Raw genomic sequence first — 19,704 nt, forward strand, 5'->3', positions numbered from 1 at the left:
AGGTTCTGATTCTATTATATCAATATTATTAATTTTGTCAAAAATATAAATTATTTTATAATGGCCCATGCGTATAAATATTTATTATTTAGAAGTAATAAAAATTAATATATTTCCAAATACTGGCACGCTGAACAATAATTCGACTACTTTGTCTATGACTCAAATGTATGCAAAATGCAATATTTAGAATTCCAATAAATATTAAAATCCAAATTATTTATCACTTTATTCGAAAATAAGCTAAAAATGATTTATATGATTTCAATACAAATCTTAATACAAGTTTAAACAAAAAATTAAATCAAACTGATATCAAATTTCATAACAATATTGTTTCCTAAATCTTTTCGTCTAATTAATTGTACTCGATATGTCATTTTGCTAAAACTGAAGCTTTTTACAGAATATTCAAATTTGTTATATCTCCTAATATGAAAAGGTGTTAAATCATGAAATCAAACACCTTCGCCGTTTTACTGACTCAGAACAACATCATAAATTTCAAGCATCATATCAACCTGAATAATTTGGTTAATCTTATGATTTACTTCCTCGCGAATAAACTGAAACTATAAGAAAATCGAAACTTTTAATATCGTTATAATGATTACGAATAACTTGAAGCTGTAATTCATCGAACGAAATTTCGCACCACGTATAATGATGTTCCATCTGCCTTCCTGTTTCGTTTAATTAAAATTTCAAATACGAGCAGCAAAATATGCATAGAATAATACTTTTAACAAGATTGTTATCGGGTCTCGAGTATTCGCGGGCTTGAGTTATTATTAAAATTCATGCGGCTGAATCTAAATGCTGCGAACACTTTTTAGTATGTTGATCAGTATACACTGTTTTAATAGGATTTGTATAAATTTTTGATGAATGAAAGTGTTGGTCTCGGGAGACGATTGTATTTTGAGCTTTCTAAAACCTTTGTTATATTCTATTTTACAGTATTTCAGTCGTTGGCATTGATTACAACAAATAATATTTTAAGGATTATTAATGTTTGAATCATGCCAACCATAGTATTTTATTTGAGATAATCACATTACAATGTATAGATATGAGAACCAGATATTTCAAATAGTTTGTAACACAAATAATGTTAAATAATATGGGAATAATAACTAACATTTCTTTAACATATTCCAAAATTATTGTCGATATCTTTATTAATTTTTAAAGGATACAGTTTGAACGAAATTCGTAATTATTATATGTTGTGTCAAATATTTTATATTGAGAGGATGGCAAGCATGTCTGAGTCAGTAGTTCCTCAAATCTGGCATTTATTTTCTCTATATTATTAACAATATTTCTATAAACCACGAAAATATTACCTTCACGAGTATTTACCGTTTTCCAATCGGTTTTATCGATTAAATATTAAATTTGTTTAAAACTTCTCTTTCTAAATGAAGGTCTCTAATACGACTCTAACAAAACATAATTCTACATAATTCATAGAACTACTTCCGTGAGAACTGTTATGCACCTTGAATATTGCTCCTTGAATAAATTTATTAAACCTTCTCTTTAGATAAAAATATTCAGCATCATTCTAAAATAGCACCATTGTGCATATACTGTAAACATATGCACTATAGACTGTAAACATGTTTGCCTTGCAATCATGACGCAATTTTTCTCTCAATTAATCAACTAAATCTACCAAAACATTTCTTTGTATATAAAAAAAGATCCAATATCAACCCTGGAAAGCACAATTTTCTATAAATCCTACATCCAAAAACTAAACTATAACAGCAATTTTTCTTCGATTATCCAGCTACATTCATTGGAATTTCTCCCGTTAGATAAAAATCTCGAATATCACTGGGGGAAAAAGCATAACTTTCATTTTATGGCGTTTGCCAAATCAGCATGGCATCGTAATAAAGGTCCGAAAAAAATGGTCCGGCAACTGCAATCGGAAATCCGTACGTTCTTTTCCACGCCTCTCTTCAATCTAGCCGAGAATTATCTGCGATTCGAGCTGAATGCCAGGTCACGGGTTAATGCAAACCATTAGTCTCAGAAACGAAAGGGTCGCCACGACGAAAATGTGCACTCACCGCGAACTGGAATACTCGAAGCTTGCAAGCAACGAGGTTGTTGTTTCTAAAAGAACATATACCTATGCTACCGCCATTTCCTCCCATCCTGATGGATGTGCATCTCATTCGTTCTCAGTGAACCAACGAGTACTTACTGAAACGTATCGACGAGGACTATTTTCAAATTTATGTAGTTATTCGAGAGACAAATAAATACTGAAAACACTATATTTATTCTTCTTCTTTAGCGCGATCAATTACAAATATAATGTGAAACATTAATAAGTACATACAGATTTATTTCTTCAACATTGTACTAATACCTGTTATTAGACTGTGAAACATGCGCAAATGCATAGAATGCATATGTAATTCTTGGCAGATAAAACAATTTTCTATTCTTTCGATTATATCTCCAAACATATAAATTTGTATAAAAGTTCATAATGTACTTATAAATACGCAAGCTACTATAATTTTGAAATTATGGTATGATATATTGGAATAATGAGTAACTGTATAGAATAACAGAACTGTTTGGAGTAAGTAAAGGAGCAAATAATTAAAATGTAGAAATTTTTGAGTGTCTTTATTTATTTTTAAGGCGCTCTTCTAAATATTGTTGTTTATTATTTTTATTTATTCTTAATAATAGTTTTCAAATGCTCTTGAAGAAATTTTTAATACGACGGAAGATTTAATTGGCGGACATATAAAACAATTTTTGTATATTGAAAGAGAATATGACTTGTTAAATATTATGTATCTTCTGTTCTTTTATGGATCTTTAATATTGAACTGACGTTTCGTCAAGATAAAGATGGAACGTGATGAAAATTTTTGGAAAACTTTAGAATCGCTCAAAGAGGACTTTCCATGCTATATGCAATTTTCATCTTGCAACATACATAAAATCGATATGGTTTCAACTTTTCTCTTTGAAAGAAACATATTGAGGGCAAAAGAGTGGGTATAAAATTCGTGACAGATTTAGATTGAAGTCAAAAGACAGAATATTTTTCCCAAGCAACATATAGACTTCCATGACAGTATTACGAATCTGACTAAAGGGTTTACTTGAATGTGAATAGAATGAAATATCTTCTTCCGTACGTATTTACTCTGGTTATATCACAAAATTCAATATAAATGAAGGATTTTGAGTCAAACCTTTATGTTTCAAACAAATACTCCTTTTATCTTTTATAAGTAAAAGATCTTGAAATGAAGAAATTTTCATATTTCAATTAATTATATTTCTATCTACTTTGACTTTATCTTGTCACACGTCGAATCATAATCTTATACTCGTAAATTCCATACAGTCCACTTCGAACTTGCAAATTACCAAAGTGTTACGCCGCAACGGAAGAAATTAAGGAATGAACCAATGCTCGTTTCAAAATGATTCCTTTTGTTCTTTTGCTTTACTGTAGAGTTCGAGAAGCGATTACTGTACAACGTAATACGCGACACGAAACAAAGGAATAAAATTGATCAGCTGACCCCTAACAAACTGCGATCTCTTTTTATAGTGTTCATGAATAGCCTACAATACAAAGAATAGAATACAAAGGAAAATTCAGGTCTTTTAGAAGGATCAAAGAGTGTATGGAACTGGAATTATCGTCGTTTAGTAGGAATGAGCTGTAACAAGCGGGAAGTAGCGATAATATGCGCAAATGGTAAATTAATGGTTGAGAAGTGATGTGTTTGACCTAAAAGGGCCACTATTATTGATTATACGATCAATATATAGATATTGTCAATATTTCAGCGTCCTCAATATTGTTATACGTAGTATGTATACAGACGATCAACTTACATATATTAACCATGCAATATGTAATATTCTTGGTTTCCTTATATGTACAATAATATTGAGAATCTTGAAATATTGACCATATGATTGAACGTCAGACAGATCGTCATTTAACGAAACGACTCGCGTGTGGATTCGCGATGGTGAACATCTCTACTACAAAGTCACCTACTGTATCATAAGTGGAATTAAAGGGAGGAACAAACCCTGACTTCCATCCCTGATACGGTTTGTAATTCTCCGAAGGGTCATCATGATCGGCTGCTGCCTCCTAATCAAAGATCGTTGTTGATAGGAAGCAGGCTGGACCAAGGATGAAGAAATTCGTCGTTCTTCTTTACGGGCAATTCGTGAAACGCGATTAACTAGCAAAGTTCGGTTCATTCGGGCTCGCTAGCGGCGGCCGGCGTAGCGTTAATGAACCGTAGTTCGCTGAATCGACGATGAGCATTAGAGAGTTACTCGTCTGCGCTACGAAAGCAATTTTGCCAACTCGACCTGTTTCGCTCGATAAGGTCTCTTCAGGCGATTGTACCTTTGTACGTATACACGCGTACATCGGAGTACAGATTGTTTCACTGGCTTGTTTCGAAGACGAACTTCGCTTTGTTACGCCGGAAAGGAATTCATACGGGTACCGAGACGAAACCGTTGAGAATCGTTGATCTAGAAATTTTGTTTTTTTGTAATTTTGAAATTTTGTAATTTAGATTAAACAAATGTCACCCCGATTGTTCGAGATTTATGATAGTGAGCTTGGGCTCGAGGCGACAACCAGTCGCCGAACGTAGCCGCGGTCAAGGGATGAACGTTTTATCTAACAAAGGCACAGAGTAACTCTATACCTCTCCTTAAAAGAAATAGTCGTAGCGACACGCGGCAGTAAATATTTCAATGGTTTCTGTCCCGTGGCTCGCCACACGCAGATTCTATACTCCGGGTAAGATAATCTCCAGATGTCAACATACCTCCGCAGTATATGTTTAGCTAACGTGAGGACCCGCAATAAATCTTAAGATTTAGTCAAGCAAAGTCCTTCATATAGACAAGCAGTCTTTGTTGTAACTACGGGAAGATAGGAGAAACCTATCTTCCACGAACGATGCCCCCGTCAACAACCTCCCCTCAAGGGCGGCCAGCATCTCTTTCAAAACGCCGATATGGAGATCGACCAATTAGCAACAGCGCTAATTTCCCTCACCTTTGGAACGAAAGCTTTCTTTGACGAATCCGAGGATCTCATGTCCTTAGACCCACCCATATAGTTTTCCTCGATGGCATCGTCGAGACGGAGAGTGACTCTCCGGTACGATCTCGATGACAATTCAAGTAACTCTCGGATACGTAGTGATTGCCCCATGCATTAACATTGAGTACAACTTAGACGCTAAAGAAGAGTAGAGTTCGTCATCCCGTTGACCGTGGATTCGTTATTGAGCCTAGGATCATCGTCATTAGCTTCTCGAGTATCAAATTATCGCGATTACTTGTCCAATTCCATCATGGTCATGTTTGCACTGGTAAATATCTCCTCTATTGCATAATGATCACGTCTAGTGTCAATAGAGATTCGTTTTACGCATTTAACCCTAACACTAATCGTAACGCCAACCCGACATATATATTCGCGCTGTGTGCATACATGGCTGCTCCGTGACCCTTTTCCGGAATTCGGGCTCGCGTTCTTCTTCTTGCCCTCAACAATGCCAACTTTTACAGTCAATCTCGTTTCATTCGAATGGAAAGTTTGAGTTCCGTACCATCTACGGCCGAAATGCGTGTATGCGCGAACAGGGACGGGGTGAGATGGATTTGCCTTTTCGTTCCTCGACTTTCGTTGGAAATCTTGTTTGACACGTTACGATCTCTCCTTCCCACTACGACATTTATTTAATCGAAACTAACGTAAATTATGTACGAAAGGACCATATTCATAATCTAGTTTCTTAGTATTTTTAGAGAAATTTTGGTATCACTCTGATCATTTTTTAATATTTTTCAATTATGTATGTGTAATATTTGGAAATTTAATATCGTTACGAATGCTGACTTTTGTAAGGAGCATGGAATTGTTTGAAAAGAAATTATCAACTTACTGTTGCTCTCTTCCTTAATTTTAAAATATATTATATAGAAAATTTAAAAAATGGTAGTGTCACTTTGAGCACTTCAGATATTAATAAAGCAAATTATTTTAATTCTAGCAAATATGAATATGACATAATCTATTTCTAGTTTTATTAAACAAATTTAGTTTAGATAGATTAAAAAGGGACTTATAAAGGATTCATAAATAAAAAAATTGTTATATTCAAAAGATCGAGAATACAATCGACGAATTCTACAGCTAACAGATTAAACGACATACGGTAGAGTCCGTTAAAAGATGGTCAAAATTAAAATGTTCGAACTCATCTAAAAAAAGCGCTTTTTTATATCATGCAAATGAGATAACATAATTTTCTGTCCTATGACTTATTTTCTTAAAGATATCTCGCATAAACGAAAGTCAAATCGGATTATCGTGTAACAACGTACGATAGTGCATCAGGAACACTAATTCAAGCTTAGAAATGGTTAAGGAGAAGATATCGCCACACATGACAGAATGAAGCAGACTCTTTTCATCCTTTCTAAAACAACTGCCACAGTAGTTTCTATGTTGTCCTTCTGTCACTCCACAGAACGGATCTCGAACGATAATAAGCAACAGTCCGCAGGAGATTTATTACGTCTTGTAATTTGTCACGAGTCTCTGAAAGCCAATAAACACCGTATCGTTTTATTTCCAGGCTGTACGTTTCAGCACTCGCTTCGTAAAACAGATTTATCAGGTGTACTAGGAACTGCTTAGAGACAATTCAATCGTACCTAAGAGGTTAATGTAGTAAATAACAAGTCCTCTTGCGTTTGTAGTACATCGACTCGTCGCTGGGCGGCCTATAAGATATTAGTTTTCTCACTAATGTTCGCAAATGTAGAATGTATATACGGGAAACAAATCACACCTTACCCGGGTCCTTCAGCAGTGCATATGACAAAGGCGTGTGTAATGTTATGCGTTACAACTCTGTTTTGGCCGCGCACACTGACACGCATATCGCTGTGTGTGTGTTAGTTTGCGACTATTTGCATCACAGGATCCGTCAACAAACGAAGATGGAATGCAATTTGGCAAGAAGAGGAGGGAGAAGCAGCACTAACAGAGTAGCCAAACAAGTGTAATTGTTATAATTGTTATAATTGTTATAATTGTTACAATGTCATAATGTTATAATTGTTATATTGTTATATATATATCTTGTAAAACACATATTAGCAAAATAAAACAATTTCTTTTATATTATCATCTCTAAATATAATGAAAGTATTCCTTGTGTACCGTTACGAAGCTCTTTAACGCGTTAGCTACGATGCGACATTATCATTCTTTAGTGTACTCTGCTTTCGCGGATGTCTCCTACGCGTATGTGTAGTAGTTCATTCTACCGACACATTCGCTTACGGTTTGAAGTAAATTATACGTATCATTTGTCTCGCATCAGACTTTTCTTATGCTAGAAATGTTTTATAACAATGTTAACAATTTTCAAGCAGAATATATAGAATTAAAATAGTAATACCTAGATCTATATATATATATATGTCGGATTAGAGTCAGGATTAAGGAGACGGGCGTTTAATGGATTTTCATTAGAATTAGCCATTGTTGTGATACAACGGAGAGTTTATTAGCACAGGCTTATTAACAAGATTAAGCACTCGTAGCACTAGTGATAATTACCTTAGGTTCGAAACGAATCCGCGGTCACGGGATGGTAAACGTATGTTCTTGCACAGTTCAAGTCTAACTCTTTGTTAACTAGATGTGTGGTATTCACTGGTTGTAAGGCGGCACTGTCATTCGTCGATGAGATCGTACCAAAGAATGCCTCTCCGTCTCGACGATGTCGTCGAGGAAAACTATATTGCGTGGGTCTAAGGATATGAGATCCTCGGATTCGTCAAAGAAAGCTTTCGTTCCAAAGGAGAGGGAAATTAGCGCTATTGCTAATTGGTCGATCTCCATATCGGCGTTTTGAAAGAGATGCTGGCCGCCCTTGAGGGGAGGTTGTTGACGGGGGGCAACGCTCGTGGAGGATAGATTTCTCCTATCTTCCCGTAGTTGCAACAAAGTCTATTTGACGGACTTCGCTTGACTAAATCTTAAGATCTATAGCGGGTCCTCACGTTAGCTAAACATACGCCGCAAAGGCATGCCGACACCCGGCGATCATCTTACCCGGAGGACAAAATCTGCGTGTGGCGGGCCGCGGGATAGAAACTATTGAAGTATTTACTGCCACGTGTCGCTACGACTATTTCTTTTAAGGAGAGGTATAGAGTTACTCTGTGCCTTTGTTAGATAAAACGTTCATCCCTTTGACCGCGGCTACGTTCGGCGACTGATTGTCGCCTCGAGCCCAAGCTCATGATCATAAATCTCGAACAATCGGAGCGGCATTTGTTTAATCTAAGTTACAGAGTTGCGGTATTCCCGCGAATCCAAGGAGGAGCTCCGGCGTTCTTTCATCTCCGACACGGCCACTCTGACTATCACACGTCCTCGGGTGTAGCTACAATATTGAGTTTTCTTAACGTTAGTCTCGGTACAATTAACATTGTTTACAATTTAACTTAATGTCTAAATAAGCTGAGGGTCCAGTGTAACAACAAAATTTTGTTCGGAGGTTTGACAACAAAAGGAATAGAAGAGAACATGAATTAGTAACGTTGTAATTAGTATCGGAAGTGCTAGTTGCATCCTGTGGGTTATCAGTCGGGTCATAACGGCGAAATGGACCGGTCTCGATTTCGTACCCCAATGGATCTCGTTTTTCTAGATCGCACGACCGCACCAAACTTCGTAACACTGTAGCTCATGATGCGCGTGAACACATCACTTGCCCCTTAGTCGAGCTTCATAACACTATAGCTCATGGTGCGCGTGAACACATCACTTGCCCCTTTACCGAGCTTCATAGCTCTATAGCTCATGGTGCGCGTGAACACATCATTTGCCTCTTTACCGAGCTTCATAACATACTCCGTAAGGTGCTACGGTCTTTGTGCTAAGGATCTTCCGAGATCGAGGTACTCATGTCGTCGTGGTCACTGTTATTGCCGTCACTACCGACGTCCAACTCAGCGGGAACGCGACTGTCCGGCATTTTTCTTAATCTGTCGTGACTGTCTTTATACGATCGTTTGCCGTCTAGCGTTTTTAGAATATATCTATCTCCTTCCAAAATCTCGGTTATTACAAATGGACCCTTGAATTTCGGCTCTAGCTTGGTTTGGTTTCTTTCCTCGTTCTTGCGTAGTACGAAGTCGCCGAGGTTAAACCTAACCACTTTAGCTTTGTTCCTATCAAATCTTTCTTTGTCGTATTGGGCGTTACTTTCTATGTTCTGTACGGCCTGCTGCCTTACATCGGAGATATCGACTTCTTTTTCTTCGATATTGTCGGGTAGCAATAGGTCATACGGTCTCGCCGATCTACCGATTAGTAGCTGTAAAGGGCTCGAATTGGTCACGCGGTTGACGGTGCAGTTCAACGCTAGCTACATTTCCCCAATCGCGTCTTGCCACGGCCGCCCGGTCGTCTCTACTGTCGTGAACATGTTTTTCAACGTGCCCATAACACGTTCTACTTGTCCGTTAGCCCTACTGGCACCGGTCGCTATCAAGTGAACTTTAATTCGTTTGCTTTCGCAGAACTCGCGAAATTCTTTACCCGTAAAACACCTTCCCTGGTCCGCTATTATCCGACAGGGACTCCCGAATAAAAATATAGCGGATTTAAGCGCTTTAATGGTGTTAAGAGAATCTATCCTACGAGTATGATGCAGGTATACGAATTTAGTGAAGGCGTCGATCAACACAATGACGTACTCCGTCGAATCGCTTTTACCACTCAGCTTGCCCGTTATATCCATGTGGACCGTGTGCCAAGGTATGCTGGCCTTGGGTATGGGATGTAGTTCGGCTTGTATCTTACCTGAACTAGCCTTCGAAACTCTACAAGCATGGCAGTTCTCTACGAACTTGCGAACGTACTTCGCCATTCCTTCGAACCAGTAATACTCGTACAGTTTCTCGAGCGTCTTATCCCAACCCAAGTGCATAATTGACTGATGCACATGGTTAATAACGGACCACCTAAACCCTCTTGGAACAATAGGTAAACTGAGAGTCCTGCCTCTTCTTTGAATTTTCCGGTAGAGAGTACCGGACCGTAATTCGTAAGTATTCGCGATGTCTTCCGCGAGCTCATCATTTTGCAACTTTTCGACAATTCCCGAAATTTGGGGGTCACGACGTTGTTCGGCTAGTAGCCAATCTTCCGAAATTTCGGCCAGATTAACCATTTTCTCTTTGATTTTGTCGAATCTAATAGGGTCAACGCCTGTGGGATTGCGCGAAAAGAAATCTACGTGGGCCATTCGCTTGCCCTCCAGATACACAATGTCGAAGGTAAACGTTTGCAAGTAAGCCCACCACCTGTGTACCCTGTCATTCAAATGTACTTTGCTCTTAGACGCCTTTAATGAATTGCAGTCTGTGACGACAAGAAATTCCCGTCCGTGCAGATAGTGGCGGAAATGTTTTATGGCGTTTACAACGGCTAATGTTTCGAGTTCATAAGAGTGATATCTGGATTCCGTGAGGCTGGTTCTTTTACTATAGTATTCCACTACTCGATTTTTACCTTCCACCTTGTGCATCAAAATAGCCCTAAATCCTTCGGAGCTAGCATCGGTATGTAATTCTATTGGATAATTGGCGTCAAATAGCATTAACACCAGTGCGTCGGTCAGAACGGAGATTACCTCTTGTCTTATTTTTTCGTGCCTGTCTGCCCATGTTATATTTTTACTGCCGAACGTAAGCGCGTATAAGGGTTTTAACAATTGTGAAAATTTAGGGATGAACTTCCGAAAGTACGAGACTAGCCCTATGAACTGCCTGAGCTGTGTGACGGTCGTCGGCGCGGGTAGGGAGCTTAAGGCATATACTTTACCCGGATTGGGACGGACTTCTCCGTTCTGGATTACGTATCCCAAATAGAGTATCGACGTCTTCAGGAAAGAGCATTTAGAAAAGTTAAACGAAAACCCGGCGTTTACAAGGGTACTTAACACGATGTCCAACCTCTCTAAGGCTTGGTCTATTGAGTCGGCAATAATTAGGACGTCATCCAAATAGACAACGACGTAGGAATACGCAAGGTCGCCCAGGGCATTGAAAATGGCCCTCTGAAAAACGGACGGTGCATTTTTCAATCCGAACGGCATCGTTACGTACTCGTACTGCTCGTCGGGTGTAACGAACGCCGTGTATTCCGCCGAATTGGGGTGTATAGGAATTTGGTGGAACCCGCTGGCCATGTCCAGGCTAATGAAGTATTTCGCCGTTTGTAACCTCGCGATTTGGTCCGCGATAAGAGGTAGGGAGTACCGATCCGCGACCGTATTCTTATTTAACGCTCGAAAATCTACGCACAATCTATCCGAACCGTTCTTTTTCTTCACGAGTAGCATGGGGCTCGCGAACGGCGAATTGCTAGGTCTTATAATGTTAGCTCTGAGTAGTTCGCTGATTCGCGCTCGTACGATTCTCCGCTCTTCCTCGCTAAGTCTATAGGGGCTTCTTTGGACGGTGATGTTAGGATCGATCAACCATATTTCTAATTGGCCCGTATTTACGCGGGTACGTGGAAACCCGTGATGAACGAGTTTTTGAATCTGTCGAGAATGGAAATCAATCGGTCTTTATCGTCGCCGAGTACCTCGGTGTCTACATCATTGAGATCGATCGCAGGTTCGGCGATATTATTACAGATATTAACCGTTTTCGACTTACAAATATCGAGGCTATTGCGCGTCATGTGTACGTCGAAGCCTTGGCTTAAAATTTCGCACCCAATAATAATATCGTGTTTTAAGTAATTGTCGGCAAGGACGTGAAAAATTACCTCCAGTGTAAGACCGCTGATACATACGGCGGACAGAATTTGGGTCGTACTCTTAACGCAAGTGTTCCCAATTCCTCGCATTACAACTATCTCGGTCGTTCTCTTGCCGGAAAATTTTGAGGCTACCGATTCTTTGATTAATGAGCATTCAGCTCCGGAATCAAAGCAAAACAGGAACGACTCACCCTGGTGACTTAATTTACCGGTCGGGGCCTCCACCACGCAGAAGTTAACCTGGCGCTCCTCTCTCGTAGCGGGGTTTCCTCTACGTAAGGTCGGGCAGTTGGGCGCGATGTGGCCCTCCTCGTTACACCTGTAGCAGGACACCTTCGAAGACGTGGCAGCCCGGTTTTCCCCTGGTTTTCGATTGCGTTTCTCCGCCTCCAGTCTTGTCCTCTCGCGGCACTCAGATGCTTTATGTCCGTGTCTACCGCAGTGGTAGCACTTGTATCGGGAGTCAGAAGGCTTATGCCGTTTAGCTTCGGGACCCGCGGAGGAGTTGCTTACTGAAGACGCCGGCCTCTTCACAGAAACGGAGAGCGCTGTCATTTCGCCTGTGAGCTGGTCCTCGGTCTTGATATCGTTTGTGAGTGCTATCCGTAGGACGCGCTGGTCCTGTGATCCTATATGAAGGAGCACGGCAGCGTTAACTATCTCGTCCTTGGTGCACCTTTCCCACCTCGCCATCAGGAAGGAACGTAAACGGCTGCTGTAATCTCCCAGGGTTTCACCCTCCAGTCGTGCTTGATTTTTTATCTTCCATAGCGCCGTGGCAGCAGTTTCTTTCCCACCAAAGCGTGTAAGGAAACGGTCTTTAAACTTTGGCCAAGAGGAAATTTGAGTAGCAGGTATCTGTGTAAGCCACTGTGCTGCCGAGCTTTCTAGAGCGGCATTCAAGGCACAAAGTAGCGCACCGCCATGCAAAGGTTTTTCTTCCATGATCACGTCAACAGTCGCACACCATGCGGCTGGGTCGGAGCCCAAGCTTCCGGGGTTAAAACGTGGTAGCGAAAATTTTTCAAGTGCCACCCCATCCTTCTTTGTTAGTGTATGATATACGTCACGCATGAATTCCATTTGCTGTTTCATCCTTGCTAACAGGTTCATGTATCCCACTTCTGATGTCGGATTAAAGTCAGGATTAAGGAGATGGGCGTTTAATGGATTTTCATTAGAATTAGCCATTGTTGTGATACAACGGAGAGTTTATTAGCACAGGCTTATTAACAAGATTAAGCACTCGTAGCACTAGTGATAATGACCTTAGGTTCGAAACGAATCCGCGGTCACAGGATGGTAAACGTATGTTCTCGCACAGTTCAAGTCTAACTCTTTGTCAACTAGATGTGTGGTATTCACTGGTAGTAAGGCGGCAATGTCATTCGTCGATGAGGTCGTACCAAAGAATGCCTCTCCGTCTCGACGATGTCGTCGAGGAAAACTATATTGGGTGGGTCTAAGGATATGAGATCCTCGGATTCGTCAAAGAAAGCTTTCGTTCCAAAGGAGAGGGAAATTAGCGCTATTGCTAATTGGTCGATCTCCATATCGGCGTTTTGAAAGAGATGCTGGCCGCCCTTGAGGGGAGGTTGTTGACGGGGGGCAACGCTCGTGGAGGATAGATTTCTCCTATCTTCCCGTAGTTGCAACAAAGTCTATTTGACGGACTTCGCTTGACTAAATCTTAAGATCTATAGCGGGTCCTCACGTTAGCTAAACATACGCCGCAAAGGCATGCCGACACCCGGCGATCATCTTACCCGGAGGACAAAATCTGCGTGTGGCGGGCCGCGGGATAGAAACTATTGAAGTATTTACTGCCACGTGTCGCTACGACTATTTCTTTTAAGGAGAGATATAGAGTTACTCTGTGCCTTTGTTAGATAAAACGTTCATCCCTTTGACCGCGGCTACGTTCGGCGACTGATTGTCGCCTCGAGCCCAAGCTCATGATCATAAATCTCGAACAATCGGAGCGGCATTTGTTTAATCTAAGTTACAGAATTGCGGTATTCCCGCGAATCCAAGGAGGAGCTCCGGCGTTCTTCCATCTCCGACATATATATATATACACACACACACACGTATATATATTCAATTTAAATAAATTAAATTTGTATTGTTGAATTTAATAAAATTACATTTAAATAAATATATGCTATTGTAATTTCAATTTTTCTTTTTTAAGAATTAATTAATGAAAATGATTATCAGTATTAAATTAAATTTTTATAATCAGTGTTGATTTAAATTTTTAAAATTAATTTGAAAAATAATAATAGCAAATATTTTACAATACAATCTAATAGTTGACCTATCAATTAAGTATATACAGTAATGTCGTAAATATATTATTTCTTTTATAAAAAATTTAAAAATGTAGCTTAATCGAATAATTTAAAATTTATATAAAAATTTATTATAAATAGTATTTATGAATTTAGTATAATTTAATTTAAATAGTTTAAAAGTAGGGTGTATTAAATCTAGTTGGGAGTTAATAGATTTGATATTTTATTATGTTTAAAATTTATTAAGAGTAGAAACAGCATAGAATTAAATTGTTATTGGTTTCAGTGTGTTTATCGATTTTACCGGTAATGATAGTGTTCCTGGTGTACCGCTACGAAGCTCTTTAACGCGTTAGCTACGATGCGACACTATGTTTCTTTAGTGTAATATGCTTTCCCGGATGTCTACTACGCGTCTCTGTAGTAGTTCAATCTACCGACACATTCGCTTACCATTTGAGGTAAATTATACGTACCATTTGTCTCGCAACAGACTATTCTTATCCTCGAAATATTTTATAACAATGTTAACAATATTCATGCAGAATATATAGAATTAACATAGTAATACGTAGATGTATATATATATATATATATATATACACACACACGTATATATATTAAATTTAAATAAATAAAATTTTTATTCTTCAATTTAATAAAATTACATTTCTATAAATATATACTATTGTAATTTCAATTTTTCTTTTTTAAGAATTAATTAATGAAAATGGTTATCAGTATTAAATTAAATTTTTATAATCAGTGTTGATTTAAATTTTTAAAATTAATTTGAAAAATAATAATAGCAAATATTTTACAATACAATCTAATAGTTGACCTATCAATTAAGTATATACAGTAATGTCGTAAATATATTATTTCTTTTATAAAAAATTTAAGAATGTAGTTTAATCGAAAAATTTAAAATTTATATAAAAATTTATTCTAAATAGTATTTATGCATTTAGTATAATTTAATTTAAATAGTTTAAAAGTAGGGTGCATTAAATCGAGTTGGGAGTTAATAGATTTGATATTTTATTATGTTTAAAATTTATTAAGAGTAGAAACAGCATAGAATTAAATTATTATTGGTTTCAGTATGTATATCGTTTTTACCGGTAAGGATAGTGTTCCTGGTGTACCGTTACGAAGCTCTTTAACGCGTTAGCTACGATGCGACACTATCTTTCTTTAGTGTACTATGCTTTCGCGGATGTCTACTACGCGTCTCTGTAGTAGTTCAATCTATCGACACATTCGCTCACCGTTTGAGGTAAATTATACGTACCATTTGTCTCGCAACAGACTTTTCTTATCCTCGAAATGTTTTATAACAATGTTAACAATATTCATGCAGAATATATAGAATTAAAATAGTAACACCTAGATCTGTATATATATATATATGTCGGATTAGAGTCAGGATTAAGGAGACGGGCGTTTAATGGATTTTCATTAGAATTAGCCATTGTTGTGATACAACGGAGAGTTTATTAGCACAGGCTTATTAACAAGATTAAGCACTCGTAGCACTAGTGATAATGACCTTAGGTTCGAAACGAATCCGCGGTCACGGGATGGTAAACGTATGTTCTCGCACAGTTCAAGTCTAACTCTTTGTTAACTAGATGTGTGGTATTCACTGGTTGTAAGGCGGCACTGTCATTCGTCGATGAGATCGTACCAAAGAATGCCTCTCCGTCTCGACGATGTCGTCGAGGAAAACTATATTGGGTGGGTCTAAGGATATGAGATCCTCGGATTCGTCAAAGAAAGCTTTCGTTCCAAAGGAGAGGGAAATTAGCGCTATTGCTAATTGGTCGATCTCCATATCGGCGTTTTGAAAGAGATGCTGGCCGCCCTTGAGGGGAGGTTGTTGACTGGGGGCAACGCTCGTGGAGGATAGATTTCTCCTATCTTCCCGTAGTTGCAACAAAGTCTATTTGACGGACTTCGCTTGACTAAATCTTAAGATCTATAGCGGGTCCTCACGTTAGCTAAACATACGCCGCAAAGGCATGCCGACACCCGGCGATCATCTTACCCGGAGGACAAAATCTGCGTGTGGCGGGCCGCGGGATAGAAACTATTGAAGTATTTACTGCCACGTGTCGCTACGACTATTTCTTTTAAGGAGAGGTATAGAGTTACTCTGTGCCTTTGTTAGATAAAACGTTCATCCCTTTGACCGCGGCTACGTTCGGCGACTGATTGTCGCCTCGAGCCCAAGCTCATGATCATAAATCTCGAACAATCGGAGCGGCATTTGTTTAATCTAAGTTACAGAGTTGCGGTATTCCCGCGAATCCAAGGAGGAGCTCCGGCGTTCTTTCATCTCCGACATATATATATATACACAGACACACACGTATATATATTCAATTTAAATAAATTAAATTTGTATTGTTGAATTTAATAAAATTACATTTAAATAAATATATGCTATTGTAATTTCAATTTTTCTTTTTTAAGAATTAATTAATAAAAATGATTATTAATATTAAAGTAAATTTTTCTAATCAGTGTTGATTTAAATTTTTTAAATTAATTTGAAAAATAATAATAGCAAATATTTTAGATGACAATCTAATAGTTGATCTATCAATTAAGTATATACAGTAATGTCGTAAATATATTATTTCTTTATAAAAAATTTAAAAATGTAGTTTAATCGAAAAATTTAAAATTTATATAAAAATTTATTCTAAACATTATTTATGAATTTTGTATGATTTAATTTAAATATTTTAAAAGTAGGGTGCATTAAATCTAGTTGGGAGTTAATAGATTTGATATTTTATTATTTTTAAAATTTATTAAAAGTAGAAACAGCATAGAATTAAATTATTATTGGTTTCAGTATGTGTATCGTTTCTACCAGTAAGGAGAGGGTTCCTGGTGGACCGTTACGAAGCTCTTTAACGCATTAGCTACGATGCGACACTATCTCTCTTTAGTGTACTATGCTTTCGCGGATGTCTACTACGCGTCTCTGTAGTAGTTCAATCTACCGACACATTCGCTTACCGTTTGAAGTAAATTATACGTATCATTTGTCTCGCATCAAAATTTTCTTATCCTCGAAATGCTTTATAACAATGTTAACAATATTCATGCAGAATATATAGAATTAATATAGTAACACCTAGATCTATATATATATATGTCGGAGATGAAAGAATACTGGAACCTTCCCTTCGGAACTTTGGGAAGACCCCTAGTATTGTAATTTAGATTTCACCATAGCCGAATTAAGAAACTGTTGTCATTCGCTTCGACTGTATTTATTTGAGATTTATGATAGTGAGCTCGGGCTCGAGGCGACAACCAGTCGCCGAACGTAGTCGCGGTCAAGGGATGAACGTTTTATCTAACAGAGGCATGAAGTAACTCTATATCTTTCCTTAAAAGAAATACTTGGGACGGGGCACGACGGTAAACATTTCAACGATATCTGTCCCGTGGCTCGCCACACGCAGACTTTGTCCTTCGGGTAAGACGATTGCCAGATGCCAACGCATCTTCACAGTATATGTTTAGCTGGGCGAGGACCCGCTACGAATATTAAATTTCAATTACACAAAGTCTCTCAAATAGACAAATGGCCTCTGCCCCAACTACGGGAAGATAAGAGAAATCTATCCTTCCACGAACGACGCTTCTCGCTAGCAACTTTCCCCCAAGGACAGCTAATATCTTTCTCTAACCACCAACATGGAAATTGACCAATTAACTGCAACGTCAATTTCCCTCACCCTTTGAGCGAAGACTTTTCTCCGCGAATCCGATGATCTCGTGCCCTTAGGCACACCCATCATAGTTTTCTTCGACAGCGTCACCGCGACGGAGAGGCACTCTCTAGTGCGATCTCATCAGTAATCGACCTGTCTTTCGTATACGAAATAATTGCCCCCGTGCTCTAACATATAGTGTAACTTAGACGCAAACGAAGGGTAAAGTCCAGTATCCGTTGACCGCGGATTCGTTAGTGAGCCTAGGATCATTGTCATTAGCTTCTCGAGTATCTAATTATCGCGATTACTTGTCCAATTCCATCATAGTCATATCTGCACTAGTAAATATCTCCTCTATTGCATAATGATCACGTCTAGCGCCAATAGGGATTCGTTTCACGCCCTCAACCCTATCTCAAATCTTAACGCCAACCCGACATCAGAAGTGGGATCAGTGCCGATTATAACAGTGCTAGAACTTACGATCATCGTGCGCAAGTCGCAAGTCGTGCGCAATTCAGTCGCTAGTGCAAATCGAGTGTGAAACCTAAGAATTATCGCTACCACGTTTAACCCTTAAAATCGCGTGCTCCGAATCCGCTGCATGATGCGCAGCTGCCAACCTGATTATGGAAGGAAACTATAATTTCAATAACGGGTGGCGAGTCGACTTCTACGTACTGGAAGCACCAACGGATAGATCAAGTCATCTGGGTGAGTCGTTTCCATTTTACTCCGATTCGGGAGCCGAGCGTTCACTAATTAAAGAGTCCGCGGCCTCGAGATTTTCTGGCAAAGGAATGACTGACATATTAGTAATGCGAGGAGTAGGGAATACCTGTATTAAACATACGCCTCCCATTTGCTCATTGTGTGTATTAATGATTTTTACATCGAAGATAATTTCTCATGTCCTTGCTGATAGTTATTTGAAATATGATGTCGCGATTAGTTGCGGGACTCTAAGTCTGGTTTTTGACGTAACATTACACAAAATAGCCTCGCTATGTGTAAAACAAAAATGATTGGTGTCTGTAATGAAACCACTGCAAACGAGATCGTCGTTAATGAAGTTGACGCTGATGTACATGGTAATAATAAAAGTCGATCAATTTCTCTTCTCGACAAATTCAAAGATTCATTCGTTACGGGTTTTCTACGTATTCGTGTAAATGCAGGCCGGTTAGAAACACGATTAACTGATCCTAACACCACTGTAGGAGGAAGTCCTTAGAGACTTAGCGAGGAGGAGCGAAGAGCGGTACGTGAGAAAACAAGCGTTCTAATTAAAGCAAAGATTATAAGGCCTAGTAATTCGCCATTAGCGAGCCGTAACTCGTGAAGAAAAAAAAAACGGCTCAGATAGATTACGAGTGGATCCCCGAGATCTAAATCAAAGTATCGTCGCGGATCGGTACCCTTTACTCCTTATTGCGGATCAAGTCGCGAGATTGCAAGAGGCGAGATATTTTATTAGCCTGGATATGGCCAGCGGGTTTCACCAAATTCCTACTTATCCTAATTCAGCGCAGTATACAGCGTTCGTTACTCCCGACAGACAATATGAGTAGATAACGATGCCGTCTGGACTGAAAAATTGCACCGTCCGTCTTTCGGAGGGTCATTCGCAAGGCCTTAGGTGACCTCGCCCATTCGTACGTTGTCATTTATTTCAATGACGTCCTAATTATTGCCAACTCGATAGATCAAGCTTTAGAAAGATTGAACACCGTATTAGATACCCTTGTAAAAGCCGGATTCTCTTTTA

The sequence above is a fragment of the Bombus terrestris genome, unplaced genomic scaffold (genome assembly GCF_910591885.1).
Source record: "Bombus terrestris unplaced genomic scaffold, iyBomTerr1.2, whole genome shotgun sequence".
NCBI classification, from domain to species: Eukaryota; Metazoa; Arthropoda; class Insecta; order Hymenoptera; family Apidae; genus Bombus; species Bombus terrestris.